We start from the raw sequence: 14620 nt of genomic DNA, 5'->3' as shown, positions 1-14620 counted from the left end.
ATAATTTTCTGAATATAACTCTTCAGATATTACAATATCTGATCAATTAGTCTTCTATTAATGAATTATTCTTTACCTTACATCAGTCACATTTCAAACGTCGTAGAAGTCTTAGTTATCTGCACGAACCCGGCCTAAACTATGAATCATCCATGCACCAATTGGCATAATAATGTATTTACTAACTAATTAAATAATGACAGAAATGCATAACAAACAGTAGATATTGTTTACTAACAACGATAGGGAAGATCCCCTAGTGGGCTAAACCGATATGGCGGCTTGGTATACTGTGGACTGATAAAGGAGTGGGAAAGACAAAGGGATTCATTAACCTGGGTGTAGGAGAGAGTGAGAGAGGGGCAAGCCATGATCTACACCCAGCAAGGGCCACGTCATGACAGGTGCCAGGATAACAACCTCTCCCTCAGCGTGATCAAGACAAAAGAGATGATTGTGGTCTACAGGAAAAGGAAGACCGAGCAAGCGCCCATTCTCATCGATGGGGCTGTAGTGGAGCAGGTTGAGAGCTTCAAGTTCCTTGGTGTCCACAATACCAACAAACTATTATGGTCCAAACACACCAAGACAGTTGTGAAGGGGGCTCGACAACTCCTATATTCCCTCAGGAGACTGAAAAGTTTTGTTATGGGTCCTCAGATCCTAAAAATATTATATAGCTGCACTGTCGAGAGCATGGCTGCATCACCGCCTGGTATGGCAACTGCTCGGCCTCCGACTGCAAGGTACTACAGAGGGTAATGCGTACGGCCCAGTACATCACTGGGGCCAAGCTTCCTGCCATCCAGGACCTCTATACCAGGCGGTGTTAGAGGAAGGCCCTAAAAATTGTCAGAGTCCAGCCACCCTAGCCATAGACTGTTCTCTCTGCTACTGGACGACAAGCACTACCTGAGCACCAAGTCGATGTCCAAAAGGCTTCTTAACAGCTTCTGACCCTAAGCGATAAGATTCCTGAACAGCTAATCAAATGGCTACCTGGACTATTTGCATAAGCTGCTGCTACTCTCTGTTTATTATCTATGCATAGTCACTTTACCTCTAACTACATGTACATATTACCTCAATTACCTTGACTAATCTGTGCCCCCGCCACATTGACTCTGTACCATTACCCCCTGTATATTGCCTCGCTGCTGTCATTTTATTGTTGTTTTTTAATTATTCGTCATTTTTCTTCTTTTATTAACTTTTTTTTCTTTAAAACTGACTGCATTGTTGCTTGTAAGTAAGCATTTTACTGTAAGGTCTTACACCAGCTGTATTTTCTCACATGTGACAAATAACATCTCATTTGATTTTAATACGGAAGTCAATTAGGTGACTTGAACAGTTTAAAAGACCCAGATGAACACAGACAAACAAGAAGAAAAAAAAGTTCTGTATTATATTGAGTTGTATCCACACTTTCTACTCTTATTCTTTTTTGAGACTTGTCACAGATGCTCTTAATTGTATCGCCCTTATTCAGAGAGAGAGAGGAACAGCTACATCAATAGTAATCATGTCTTTACCCTGAGCACACATTCTGAGATAAGAGTCAAGAGAGTTCTAGAACTCAAAATAGAACAGTTTACTCCAGACATTGAGGAAAGAGATAAAGATTGATCTGCATTGAATACAAAAAAGACTGAAGACAAATATTAATGTGATCTGACAAAGCCTGAAAGACTGCTGTTTGAATATAGAAAAATATATACAGTACGTTATCAGTACAGAACAGACTGTTTTAAAGTTGCACTTGTATGGACTCCCAATGGAATATACTGCATGATCTAATTTATTAATCACCATTGGATTCCATGTTGCATCAATGCTTAATGAATAATTTAATCAGCATTGTACTTATCTCGTCTGAGAGTGTTCCATGTCCACAAAGGTATGTTGTCTGCGAGTGTTCCATGTCCACAAAGGTATGTTGTCTGAGAGTGTTCCATGTCCACAAAGGTATGTTGTCTGAGAGTGTTCCATGTCCACAAAGGTATGTTGTCTGCGAGTGTTCCATGTCCACAAAGGTATGTTGTCTGCGAGTGTTCCATGTCCACAAAGGTATGTCTTCTGAGAGTGTTCAAAGTCCACAAAGGTATGTTGTCTGCGAGAGTTCCATGTCCACATAGGTATTTCTTCTCAGAGTGTTCAAAGTCCACAAAGGCCCATCCTTTTAAATGCAAACAAAATATCACCAACATCTTTAGTGTGCATCAAACAGCCCAACAGCTTCTGTTACAAACTTGTATAGTCCACATTTTCCAACGAAGGCCATCACAGACCGAAAGCGCAACAAATTACAACCTCTGGATCTGTCCAGGTTTCATTGTTATGACTGATATTGGGGTCAGTTAGCAACCCAAGGTGTCAGTCTTCTCCCTCCTCGACCTCAACCAGACTCCCCTATGTGATAGCCATCTGGGTCGCCAGGTAAGACTCATTTGGCCATAATGGTAGGTCTTCTTCACAGGGGGTTATATGGGATGTGACCTGTGTGTGAGTGGGGGGTACAGAGCTCTCCTCAACATGATACTACTGTACAGTGAAGGTTACAGATGAGAGCATAGGTGTATAGGACTGCAGAGTCGCTGTATGTGGTTTGCAGGCCTATAGTGCTGACATCTTCTAATGAATATTAGAATGTTCTCTAGTAGTTACAAGTAAAGCTACTGTGTAGTTGGAATCACGTTATAACACAAATGTGTTCATTGCATCTAACTAATTGCCATGGTAATTAAATGACCAAAGTATCAAATGGATAACAATAATCAATATTCTAATCAAAACTTCAAGACGGTAAATAAATCATATTAAGAGTATAGAAGAATGTTGAATAAACCAATACGGGGCCGTTGGAACCGGGATGGAATTAAGTTAAAACATCAACAGCTTGGAGCTTTATCCGACTGTATCACAGTTCAAAATCTATAGCATACTGTATCAAACAGCCAACTGTGGTGAAAAAATGACATGGAGCTCACCTTCTGATCGTGGCTGTAGCCTAGAGCCCAGTCCTCCTGTGTTGGATGGAACAGAAGGATTAGGATGTAGAAGCTAAGGCGGCATTTCGGATAGCTCGCTCTTTCATCTGAGCTGATGAGCACACTGCTCTCAAACTCAGGGTCTGTCAGCACCATTATCTGGAAGAGAGGGAGAGGGTAGAGAGAGAGAGAGAGAGGGTGGAGAGAAAGAGAGGGTGGAGAGAGAGGGTGGAGAGAGAGAGAGAGGGTAGAGAGAGAGAGTGGAGAGAGAAGAGAGAGGAGAGAGAGAGCCATATCAGCACTCCAGGTCTAGTGGTTGGCATGCAGCATGCTGTTACTAGCGCTAAGACCTTCACTTTGTTTGGACTTCAATTTACAAATGTGCCTCTCACCTCTGTTGCCATGGTTTTGGCCTCTTCCAGTGCACTCACAGGTCTGTTCTTTGGTGCACTTTGGCTTCCAGTCACCCCTGTCCAGATGCATTCACTTTAATGAGATAGGTTGCTAGATCAAATCCCCGAGCTGACAAGGTAAAATTCTGTTGTTCTGCCCCTGAACAAGGCAGTTAACCCACTGTTCCTACGCCGTCATTGTAAATAAGAATTTGTTCTTAACTGACTTGCCTAGCTAAATAAAGGTTAAAAACGTTTTTTTTTTTAAATAGAGGTGTAAGTAAATCGTGAGGGGCCACAACACAACTAAAACAATAAGTTGCTATGTTAAAGAATAGGATAAGTTTTAAGTTGTAAGAATATAGTGTAGATCAATAGGCTGCTGTGCTATGGTATTCTGTAACACCGCTGTGAAGGAAGAGAGAACTCCACAACTTTGCATTTACCATGCGTGACTACAGCTCAGTTGTAAATGAGAACTTGTTCTCAACTTGCCTACCTGGTTAAATAAAGGTGAAATAAATAAAATAAAAATGTCTACGCAATGCAATTTGTTTTGAACAATATTTAAATGTGTGATAAGAAAGAACAAATATTTGTGCAATAAAGAATGTCTTTGTGGAATGCTCAATCTTACTGTAACTCTCGTCGTATGTAGAAGGATTGGACCAAAGCGCAGTGTTCATAATTATTTATTAAAACTGAACACAGACAAAATGGCACAACACAAAACAGTTCTGAAAGGTGCAAACACTAAACAGAAAATAACTACCCACAAAACCCATGTGGGGAAAAAACTACCTAAGTATGGTTCCCAAACAGAGACAATGAGAGACAGCTGTCCCTGATTGAGAACCATACCCGGCCAAAACAAAGAAATACAAAGCATAGAAAAAGGACATAGAATGCCCACCCAAATCACACCCTGACCAAACCAAAATAGAGGAATAAAAAGCTCTCTATGGTCAGGGCGTGACTATCTATCTATGGGCGTGACTCTTACCACCATGGGAGGATTTCTATTTCCATGCTAGAAATAATATAGTCTCTACTTTCATTTCGTCATAAATTCAGTGAAAATGTAAATGTGTTGCTGCATATTTGTTGGAAATGAGCCTCTTGTGAAAGCAATAACAGAGCACAATCTGTAAAACTAAAATCATAATAGGAACACAAATGTAGGTATTAGGTATAAACATGTAAATTGCAGTACATGTTCATACTATAAAATAAGATACTGTGAAAGTACACAACATTGACACAACTTAATTAAGATGAAGCCCTTGGTTTGGAAGCCTGTATGATATATATATATAATATTAAATACTACATTGTAACAAAATCTGACCTTATTCGTGTAGTATCTATATCTTGGTATAATATGATTTTTTGGGGGGGTGCGATGTAAAGCATACATTTTCATTACAGTTCATTACTCACAAAACACAGAAATATCCCTAAAAACCATTTCCTCTATATAAAACCATGGATTTTTTCTCTCAAAATAATCCATAGATATCTTGATTAATAAGACATACATAGCTCAAATATGCTATAATTATAAGAAACTACTAAACCCAGACAGAAAAGGGAGAAGGGAAAGCGTGACTTGGATAGTGTCACAGCCTAAACGGCTGTGTTTTCTTTCCCTGCAACAGATTTGAATTGGAAAAAGCAGCAGTGCATTTGTCACTGACAAAAATACCACCGTCTTTCCCCAGCTTTAACTAGGAATAATCCCCACCCCTCTTTCCCCAGCTTTAACTAGGAATCCTCCCCACCCCTCTTTCCCCAGCTTTAACTAGGAATCTTTCCCACCCCTCTTTCCCCAGCTTTAACTAGGAATCTTTCCCACCCCTCTTTCCCCAGCTTTAACTAGGAATCTTTCCCACCCCTCTTTCCCCAGCTTTAACTAGGAATCTTTCCCACCCCTCTTTCCCCAGCTTTAACTAGGAATCTTTCCCACCCCTCTTTCCCCAGCTTTAACTAGGAATCTTTCCCACCCCTCTTTCCCCAGCTTTAACTAGGAATCTTTCCCACCCCTCTTTCCCCAGCTTTAACTAGGAATAATCCCCACCCCTCTTTCCCCAGCTTTAACTAGGAATCCTCCCTGGTGGTGATTTAGAAAAATTGTTTTTCATTAAAGCCAATAAACAGACAGCGGATTCTGTGCCAGTGTCTCTTTTTTTAAATGTTCCTTTTTTTTTTTTTTGCGAAGAGCCCCCTCTATTTCACCCAGTGTCTTATAAACTACAAATTACATGGGACAAGGCCCTAAGGCCAGGTCTAATCATTTTCAATAATATCGTATTAAACAACAGCATTTATTATGAGTGGAAATTGCGTTTCACCTTGCATTTTTGATTCTTCTGTCTCTGTCTCACTAAGTACAAATGCTACAAGTCATTGAAGGACTTCACCACTACACCACTTCACCACTGAACAAGGAGACACTGAATGTTTCTCAGCTCTCTAATAATAATTTAGGCGAGTCCTTTTCAACCAGGCTCCCTTTATATTTACTGTAATACATTTCATATTAAGACATATCTCTATTGAGGGCTTGTTGTATAGCTGTGTGTATAGCTGTACTCTGTATATCCCCTATATCACTGCTGCATTTAATGGAAGGCATACACTTTAAATGTTGAGAATGAAAGGAATTGCAGAAGTTTGGAAAGGTATAAACAGCCAAAGATGATTCATCTTTAACCAACCTGATTGGATTTCCTGCACAGTAAATGTTACTTGCCATGCGACATAATCAAGATTAAACCCTAATCAAACATTATTTCTCTTACAAAATGTAGTAACATGTATTGGACAAAGCCTTCTCATAACCCATCTCTCAGTAGGTGTAATTCATTTCCTTTCGGAGATTGTTTATGTGGATCATATGGACATGGGCATGTCTATCTGTTCCTGAATCAGTTTTAACAGGCACTAAGTTCCACGAGGGGAGGTTACGTAACAGCTCACATCATCGTCAATAACTTCCACATCATCAAATATACCATCGCATCGCCAGGTATTTCACTTTTCACTCCACATCCATTTTGCAATTGTTCACCAATGCGTCTCCTGGGAACAAAGAGGAGTGAGGTCAGTAACAAAGCTTAGATTAATACAGGTTGTTAGGATAACCTCTACATGTTATCTGCTTATGATCAGTTCGTCGGTGGGAGTCCAGTGACCAAGCTAATCATCATGCGAAGAGTGCGATAGTTATTGTTGTGTTGTCTGAGGGGCTGCAGCCTGCTGTTGGATGGAGCTCGAGCCATCTGATGACCGCAAACAAAGAGAGGAGCGGAGGAGATGATGCCTCACAGCAGATAAATATTGTCAAACCCAGATCGATTGCGGCCTATCTGTGAGTGAGCACTCTATAGGAAAAGGTATATTTAGGCTAATTTCCAGTGAATTGGGATATCAATCTCGTTACAACCATAGAAATAGAATGTATATTCATTCTATGTCTATTAATTCTATTTATATGTCTAGAAGGCTAGACTTCATTATTAGCAGTGGTTGTGAGTCAAACTGTGCAGAAGACCTTGGAATAAGGCTCAACATTCATAAGAGTGTCTTCTTTCAATGCTTGAAATGTAATAACATCATTCAAATCTATTACCTATTATCTATCAGCGTATCAGCATTTAAGGCTCGACCCACACAGTTTATAATGTGGAATAGATGGTTAACTTCCCAAAGTAGAAAGAAACTTTGCTCAAAGAATTAACACCTACTTTGTCTTATTAGTTTTGCTTCAGAATGCATCGACAAACCAACAAGATTATGTCTTGAATACGTTTTGGCTTTCTAAAAGGTATCTCTGGTCTCTGTGTTGTGTCATGGTAAATGTCCTGAGGCTATAACTACAGTATGAGTAAGTTTTGCTTGGTAACAATCTTGAATTGACTTTCTAACTCTAGGCAAGCTTCCAGCATAAGGCAATGTAAGCTAAATAAGGTCATTAAACTTTGGGATCTCAAAAAAAAAAAAAAAACATGTAAATGCTTGAGGGAAAATATGTATTCAAACCAAATGTATTTTATTTTACAGTCGGTCTACCGTCTAACCTTCACTTCGAGTTAACATTCGATTTGATCAGAAAGAACATATACTGGCAGCAGAGAATGGACATTGAACAATTCAGTCATTATTGTGTTATTGAAAATCACTCTTGAAGTTTGTCTTACCTTTCTCTTGTTGGATGGACAGACAGGTAACTCAGCACAGTCTTAGATCCCACTTTGTCATTCATCCTCTCATAGCTGGATCCCATAGTCTGTTGATCTGTAAAAAAAAATAAAAATGTGTCTTTTAAACTAAATACAGACAGCCATACAGACTTACAGACAGTGGTTACATACCAACACCTGCTTCCAACCATCACCACATCTTAAGGTAGGTTGATGACCTAATTAAATAATCTTGGCCATGTCATGTGAAATATCCCTGTTATTGTACATCTTACAGTACTTGGCTTTCTCACCCTTATAACTACAGGAATCTAGGGTGCTCGAGGGCCTTTGATCCTATAACATACAAACTAAATATACGACAATGACATATGAAGAATGCAAAAACGTTTGGATGTGCCCTGAATCCTGGAGACTTGAACGTGCACAGATAGGGCTCTACCTGTGCAGAAGACATGCCCCTTTGCCCTTTCAGTCTCCAAAGTGTCCTTTTCGGTGGTAGAATAATTTCCCAGCCAAAGTTTTTATTTTAAATACATGTTTTGTCATTGTTGTTCTGAACCCACTGCATGCAAGTCATCTTTAATTAACTTCTTATGGCTGCAGGGACAGTATTGAGTAGTTTGGATGAAAAGGTGCCCATTGTAAACGGCCAGCTCCTCAGTCTCAGTTGCTAATATATGTATATTAATATTAGTATTGGATAGAAAACACTCAAGTTTCCAAAACTCTCAATTGCCTTTCCCTCTCCTACTGATAAAGACATTTGCGGTTGATATATTATTTATTATATATTTTAAAAACAACCTGAGGATTGATTATAAAAAATGTTTGACATGTTTCTGTGGACATTACGGAAACTATTTGGAATTTGTCTGCGTTGTTGTGACCGCTCTTTCCTGTGGATTTCTGAACATAACGCGCCATATGTTGGATATAAAAATAATCTTTATGGAACAAAAGGAACATTTATTGTGTAACTGGGAGTCTCGTGAGTGGAAACATCTGAAGATCATCAAAGGTAAACTATTCATTTGATTGCTTTTCTGATTTTCGTGACCAAGCTACTTCATACTAAGTGTACATAATGTTTTGTCGAGCGATCGATTAACTTACACAAACGCTTGGATTGCTTTCGCTGTAAAGCATATTTTCAAAACACGACAGGTGGATTAACAAAAGGCTAAACTGTGTTTTCCTATATTGCACTTGTGATTTCATGATTATAAATATTTTTAGTAATATTCATTGAATGTGGCGCTATGTTGTTGATGACAATTATCCCGTTAACAGGATTGCAGCCCTAACAAGTTACCTTCTCATCCATGCTTCAGAAACAAAAGGTTGCACGTCTTGATTGTTGACCAATGACCAGTCATCAGCATTGGAGCACAAAGGTGGGCACACATATCCAAATTAGTGATCAAAAATAACTTCCACAGGGATGCTGGTCTATGTTGATTCCAATGTGTCAAGTTGGCTGGCGGACCATTCTTGAGGATGAAAAACACAGCAGTGTCGGAGTTCTTGACACAAACCAGTGCATCTGGCTCCTCCTACCATACCCCATTCAAAGGCACTTTCCTGGATTCACCTGTTCAATCTATGTCATGGAAAAATCAGGTGTTCCTAATGTTTTGTATAGTCAGTGTATGTCTAAAGATAAACAGCTGTACCATCGCACTGCTGTCATTATTATGGGATGAAGATTTAACATACTGTATGCTGGCGAATTTATTACAATATTTGTGAGGAAGAACAGGGCTACCCGGCTGGCAATGAGCACTCTGCAAGCATGCTGCCCTCCAAAGTGATGGCACGGTGCAGACAGTACATGCTTTCCATCTGATCCTGCAGACTCAGTTAACCTCTCTTGGGTAGGGGGCAGTATTTTCACGTCCGGATGAAAAGCGTGCCCAAAGTAAACTGCCTGTTACTCAGGTCCAGAAGCTAGGATATGCATACAATTGGTATTTGGATAGGAAACACTCCAAAGTTTCTAAAACTGTTACAATTATGTATGTGCGTATAACAGAACTGATATGACTGGTATTTGGATAGGAAACACTCCAAAGTTTCTAAAACTGTTACAATTATGTATGTGCGTATAACAGAACTGATATGACAGGCAAAACTCAGAGGACAAACCATCCAGGGGGGAAAACGAAATTGAGGCCATAGGATTTTCCATTTGTTTTCTATGGGATACCCTTATTATTAGGAACCTGGTTGCAGTTCCTTTGGCTTCCACTAGATGTCAACAGTCTTTAGAAATTGTTCAATGTTTTTCTTTTGAGAAATGAAGAAGTAGTGCTATTCATTGTAAGTGTCACTCCAGGTGGACTCTACTGTTTTGATGCGCATGAACTGGAGCACACTTCACTGTCACGAACGGTGTTGTAAGAATCGGACCAAGGCGCAGCGTGCGTAGAGTTCCACATGTTTAATAAATGAAACTCACCAAAACAATACAGAACAAACTAAACGTGAAGTCAATGCAGTGCTCCCAGGCACTACACAAAAACAAGATCCCACAACAAACAGTTGGGAAAAGGCGGCCTAAATATGATCCCCAACCTCAGAAAACGATAGACAGCTGCCTCAGATTGGGAACCATATCAAGTCAACCTAGAAAAAAAGAAACTATAAAGGATCTCTAAGGTCAGGGCGTGACATTCACGTTGTTTTTATCCGGTATTGGAAACAGTTTATAACCGTCTTACATTTTATCGATTATTTACATTTTAGGGTCCCTGAGGTTGGATTAGGAACGTTGTTTGAAATGTTTGGACCAAGTTTACCGGTAACTTATTAGATACTTTGTAGGCCTGTTGGGCAGCTTGAAACCGGTTTATTTCTGAATCAAACACGCCAAATAAATGGACATTTGTGATGTTTGTGGGACATTTTGGAGTGCCAACAGAAGAAGATCTTTAATTAAAGGTAAGGCATGAATTCTATAGCTACTTCTGACTTTTGTGGCGCACCTGCCTGATTGAAATATGATTTTCATGTGTTTGTATACGGGGCGGTGTCCTCAGATAATCACATGGTTTGCTTTCGCCGTAAAGCCTTTTTGAAATCTGACTCAGCAGCTGGATCAACAAGAAGTTAAGCTTTATTTTGATGTATAACACATATTTTCAAGAATGTTAAATATTTTAATTTGGTATTTTTGAATTTCACCGGATGTTGGGCAGGTGGGACGCTACCGTCCCACCTGCCCATAAGAAGTTAAAAATAGGCAGTATGATTTTGCTTGGTCTGGACTCCAGAGAAGTTACATGATATATCCCTAGTTGATATTGGCTGTTAACGTGAACAACTTTCAGCTCAAAATGCAGTTTATTTCTGTATCCTGTGTTTGAAAATATATCACAGTTTATGGCTGAATTGACAGGCTACATTTTCGCTCATTTTCGCTCGCTTGTGTGCATGTCCGTGTGAGCCTAAGATTAGCTACCATGTGCCTGTGATTAACTAATAATTTATGTCCGAAGACTGGAAAAAGTCCACACCCACTAAGAAATAACCCCCTTCAGATGTGCGATGCAATTTACAGTATGAGTGAGGAAAGACGAATGGGAACAGATTCTTATTTTATAGCTCTTCGGGTTTTTTTCTCCTGATGGCGTAGTCGGCAGAGACTAGTGCTACTGTGCCAGTAATGGATTTTTGATTGAAATTACAATAAGATCTTTTTTCATTCCAGTTTATTCTGGAGTGCCGGGGAAAGAAGGTCAAAATGATTACAAATTAGAATAATGAGAGAGACAGACACTGCATGTGGGCATGCTGACAGCTTGTACAGGATATTAAAAGAGAGTTGGGAATTGAATGGGGCGATGACTGATTCGAGAGGGACATTTTCTATGCAATGGGCCTCCCAGCACTAGGGAGCTCCAAAGGGCTGCGTTATGTTGTCCGCGGCAGGCAGGGACATTACAGCAAAGACACACAATGCTGTCTGACTGAGTTGCTTGCCAAGTATAAATTGAAGAGATAGCAAGCTCCTGTCTGGTATTGTATGTAGGCTATGAATCCATTTTACTTTTCACCACTTAGTTATATCCTCAAGTACTAAGGCTCTGATGTGAGAGTGTCATGGACAGACTGTACAATCAGACAGAAATGCATTCAATCAAACCTCCAAACCATAACGCATATGCCTCCTACAGTTTGTCTGATTTCCGAGGTGCCTTTTTTTGTTATTCCATAACCTAGAATTAATATATATTCATGAGTGTCTGCGGGGAGGGAAGCTGTAATAATTAGCATGCAATTGCCGTGTTTAACTTCTTGGTGACAGGGGGCAGTATTTTCACGTCCAGATGAAATGCATGCCCAAATTCAACTGCCTGCTACTCATCACCAGAATATATGATATGCATATCATTAGTAGATTTGGATAGAAAACACTCTGAAGTTTCTAAAACTGTTTGCATCATGTCTGTGAGTATAACAAAACCTATGTAGCAGGCGAAACCCTGAGGACAAACCAATCAGATTTCTTTTTTGAGGTCACTCTTTTCAATGGGTTTTCATTGGGAATCCAAATTTCTAAGGGAGCTTCTTGCAGTTCCGACCGCTTCCACTGGATGTCACCAGTCTTTAGAAATTGGTTTAGGTTTTTCCTTTGTGTAATGAAGAAGTAGCCCTGTTCAAAACGAGGGTCACTTCAAGTGTACTGTTAGAGGGGCGTGACCTGAACGGTAGCGTCATATTGTTTTCTTCCTGTATTGAACACAGATCATCCCGTCTTCAATTTTATCGATTATTTACTTTAAAAAATACCTATAGTTGTATTACAAAAGTAGTTTGAAATGTTTTGGCCAAGTTTACAGGTAACTTTTGAGATATTTTGTAGTCATGTTGCGCAAGTTGGAACCGGTGTTTTTCTGAATCAAACATGCCAAATAAATGGACATTTTGGATATATATATGGACGGAATTAATCTAACAAAAGGACCATTTGTGATGTTTATGGGACATATTGGAGTGCCAACAGAAGAAGCTCGTCAAAGGTAAGGCATGATTTATATTTTTATTTCTGCATTGTGTCGCGCCTGCAGGGTTGAAATATGTTTTCTCTCTTTTGTTTACAGAGGTGCTACCCTCAGATAATAGCATCGTTTGCTTTCGCCGAAAAGCCTTTTTGAAATCTGACATGTTGGATTCACAACACGTGTAGCTTTAATTTGGTGTCTTACATGTGTGATTTAATGAAAGTTTGATTTTTATAGTAATTTATTTGAATTTGGAGCTCTGCATTTTCACTCGCTTTTGGCCAGGTGCTGTCCCACATATCCCAGAGAGGTTAAACCTGGCTTCACCGCCATACAATATGCTCTTCCTTCCTCTTTCATCCTCACCAGCCCTTGTCCACAGAGACAGTTGTTTATCTGGTGTTTGGTGATGATGTTGTTGGGTTCTGCCTTCTAAACTTGAAAATATGAAATACCCTTAGTCATGTCACTGAGCGAGAGCGGGGAATGTAGAATGTTTACATTTTGTCGGAATATGTTATTGTTAGACATCAGGTATACTATAGGAAAGAGGAGGGCCACCGTCTGATACAAGTCAACATGACAGCCGTGAGTTGGGGTGGACTGAGGAATTTGAGCAGAGGTCAGGTCAGATGATGTGAGGAAGAACAGATATCACTAATGTTCTTTATATCAACAGAGGTGTATTGGCTGTTCAGAGGTGTAAGGAGGAGACTCAACATAGGAGGAAGGGTTAAATACCAGTGCTTGAGTAAACATGTCTTGGTCTGTTCAACTGACCCTTTTGGTGAATAGACTTGGTTTGAGCTTTTATAGTTGTCTGTCAGGTTCTACATAACAGGATAAAAACTAACAGTTGTGGCGTTGTCGACAGGATTCACCACGATTTTTAGTCGAACCAGAGAGTCCAAATCTGTGGAGCAGGATTTACCACTTATTTTTACATTTTGGGGAGATGAGAATCGCAGGCTGAACAGTGATAGAATAAGGACCTAAAAAGCCTGAGCTTATTCAGAAGTCCCATTGCATTATGACTGGTCGAAGATTTATGGTATCGGGTAAGTCTCGGAAGGTAAGTCCGACCAGGCTATTACCTGCAAAGGGTAAATCCTAGGGGGTAAATCCCGGGTGGGGTTGGTACCCTGCTAAACCCGTAATGGGGGGTGAAAGCCCAGCAGCGGTGGCCGTGCGGCCATAGGGTGTGTGTGTGTATGAATGTTTGAACAAGGATCATCTGTAGTAACAGTAGCAATAAAGGGAGCTAAAACCAGAAGTGTACGGGGGAGTGACCAAATTATTAATAGCCTAAGCTGTTACTACTTCGTGCTGTTGGGGGGTAAAACCAGCCACAAGTATATGGATGCATCGAAGTGTGGAACACTGAAATTAGAGAACGGTCCAGACCACAATACGCAGGCATCCTAACCACAGCATTTTATCAGCAGTGGATAAAACTGGAAAAATAGAAAAATAGAGACCTGCGAGGTAAAATGGAGTAGGCAGTAGACAAGAATGAGGCGAAAAATAAAAAACTAGGCACTGCCGAAGGGCATGCACATAGATTAGATGAAAAAAAGCAGGAATTGGCTAAAGAGCTAGAAAAGAGTCAAACCTAACCCAGGAATTAGAGAAAGACATTGAGGATAAACAACTCAGAGTTACGCTTCAACAATGTCAAAATATGTCTGGTGGAGTATATACAATTGTCACTCCTCCACTGTTCGCCCCATGCTATGAGGTGAAACAGGTCACAACTGGTAGACCATCATTTTACCCCTCTCTTAAAGAGCAAAAAGAGTGATATGGGTTGTGAGAGGCAGAGGACAGGAACATTATGAGTTCGGACATGGTAGTCCCGGACTGGGTAGTGGACCAGCAGATTCAGGTAATCATAAAGATGTGCGACCAGTACAAACACATGTGACCCCGGTTACATATTATCCGGGACAAATCCGGGGAGGACAACCCAGATGACGAGCAGCCCCAAGTACGGATACAACTTCAGCATCACCATCAGCCACTGAGCGTGA

The 14620-nt window shown here is 40.2% G+C and overlaps 1 pseudogene across 1 annotated transcript in view; it reads right to left on the bottom strand.

Annotated features, from left to right (window-relative positions):
* LOC110487300 (VPS10 domain-containing receptor SorCS3-like) overlaps positions 1–14620 on the bottom strand; it is a 433335-nt pseudogene that overhangs the window by 394392 nt on the left and 24323 nt on the right. The window contains exons 2-3 of the transcript XR_016485458.1: positions 7582–7678; positions 2991–3149 (exon numbers count right to left, since the gene is read on the bottom strand). The product of XR_016485458.1 is annotated as a VPS10 domain-containing receptor SorCS3-like (transcript). The remainder of the gene's footprint in view (positions 1–2990; positions 3150–7581; positions 7679–14620) is intronic.

Source organism: Oncorhynchus mykiss, chromosome 13 (genome assembly GCF_057628025.1).
Source record: "Oncorhynchus mykiss isolate SJ-2025 chromosome 13, ASM5762802v1, whole genome shotgun sequence".
Classification (NCBI taxonomy): domain Eukaryota; kingdom Metazoa; phylum Chordata; class Actinopteri; order Salmoniformes; family Salmonidae; genus Oncorhynchus; species Oncorhynchus mykiss.
This window is presented reverse-complemented; position numbering and strand designations above follow the sequence as displayed.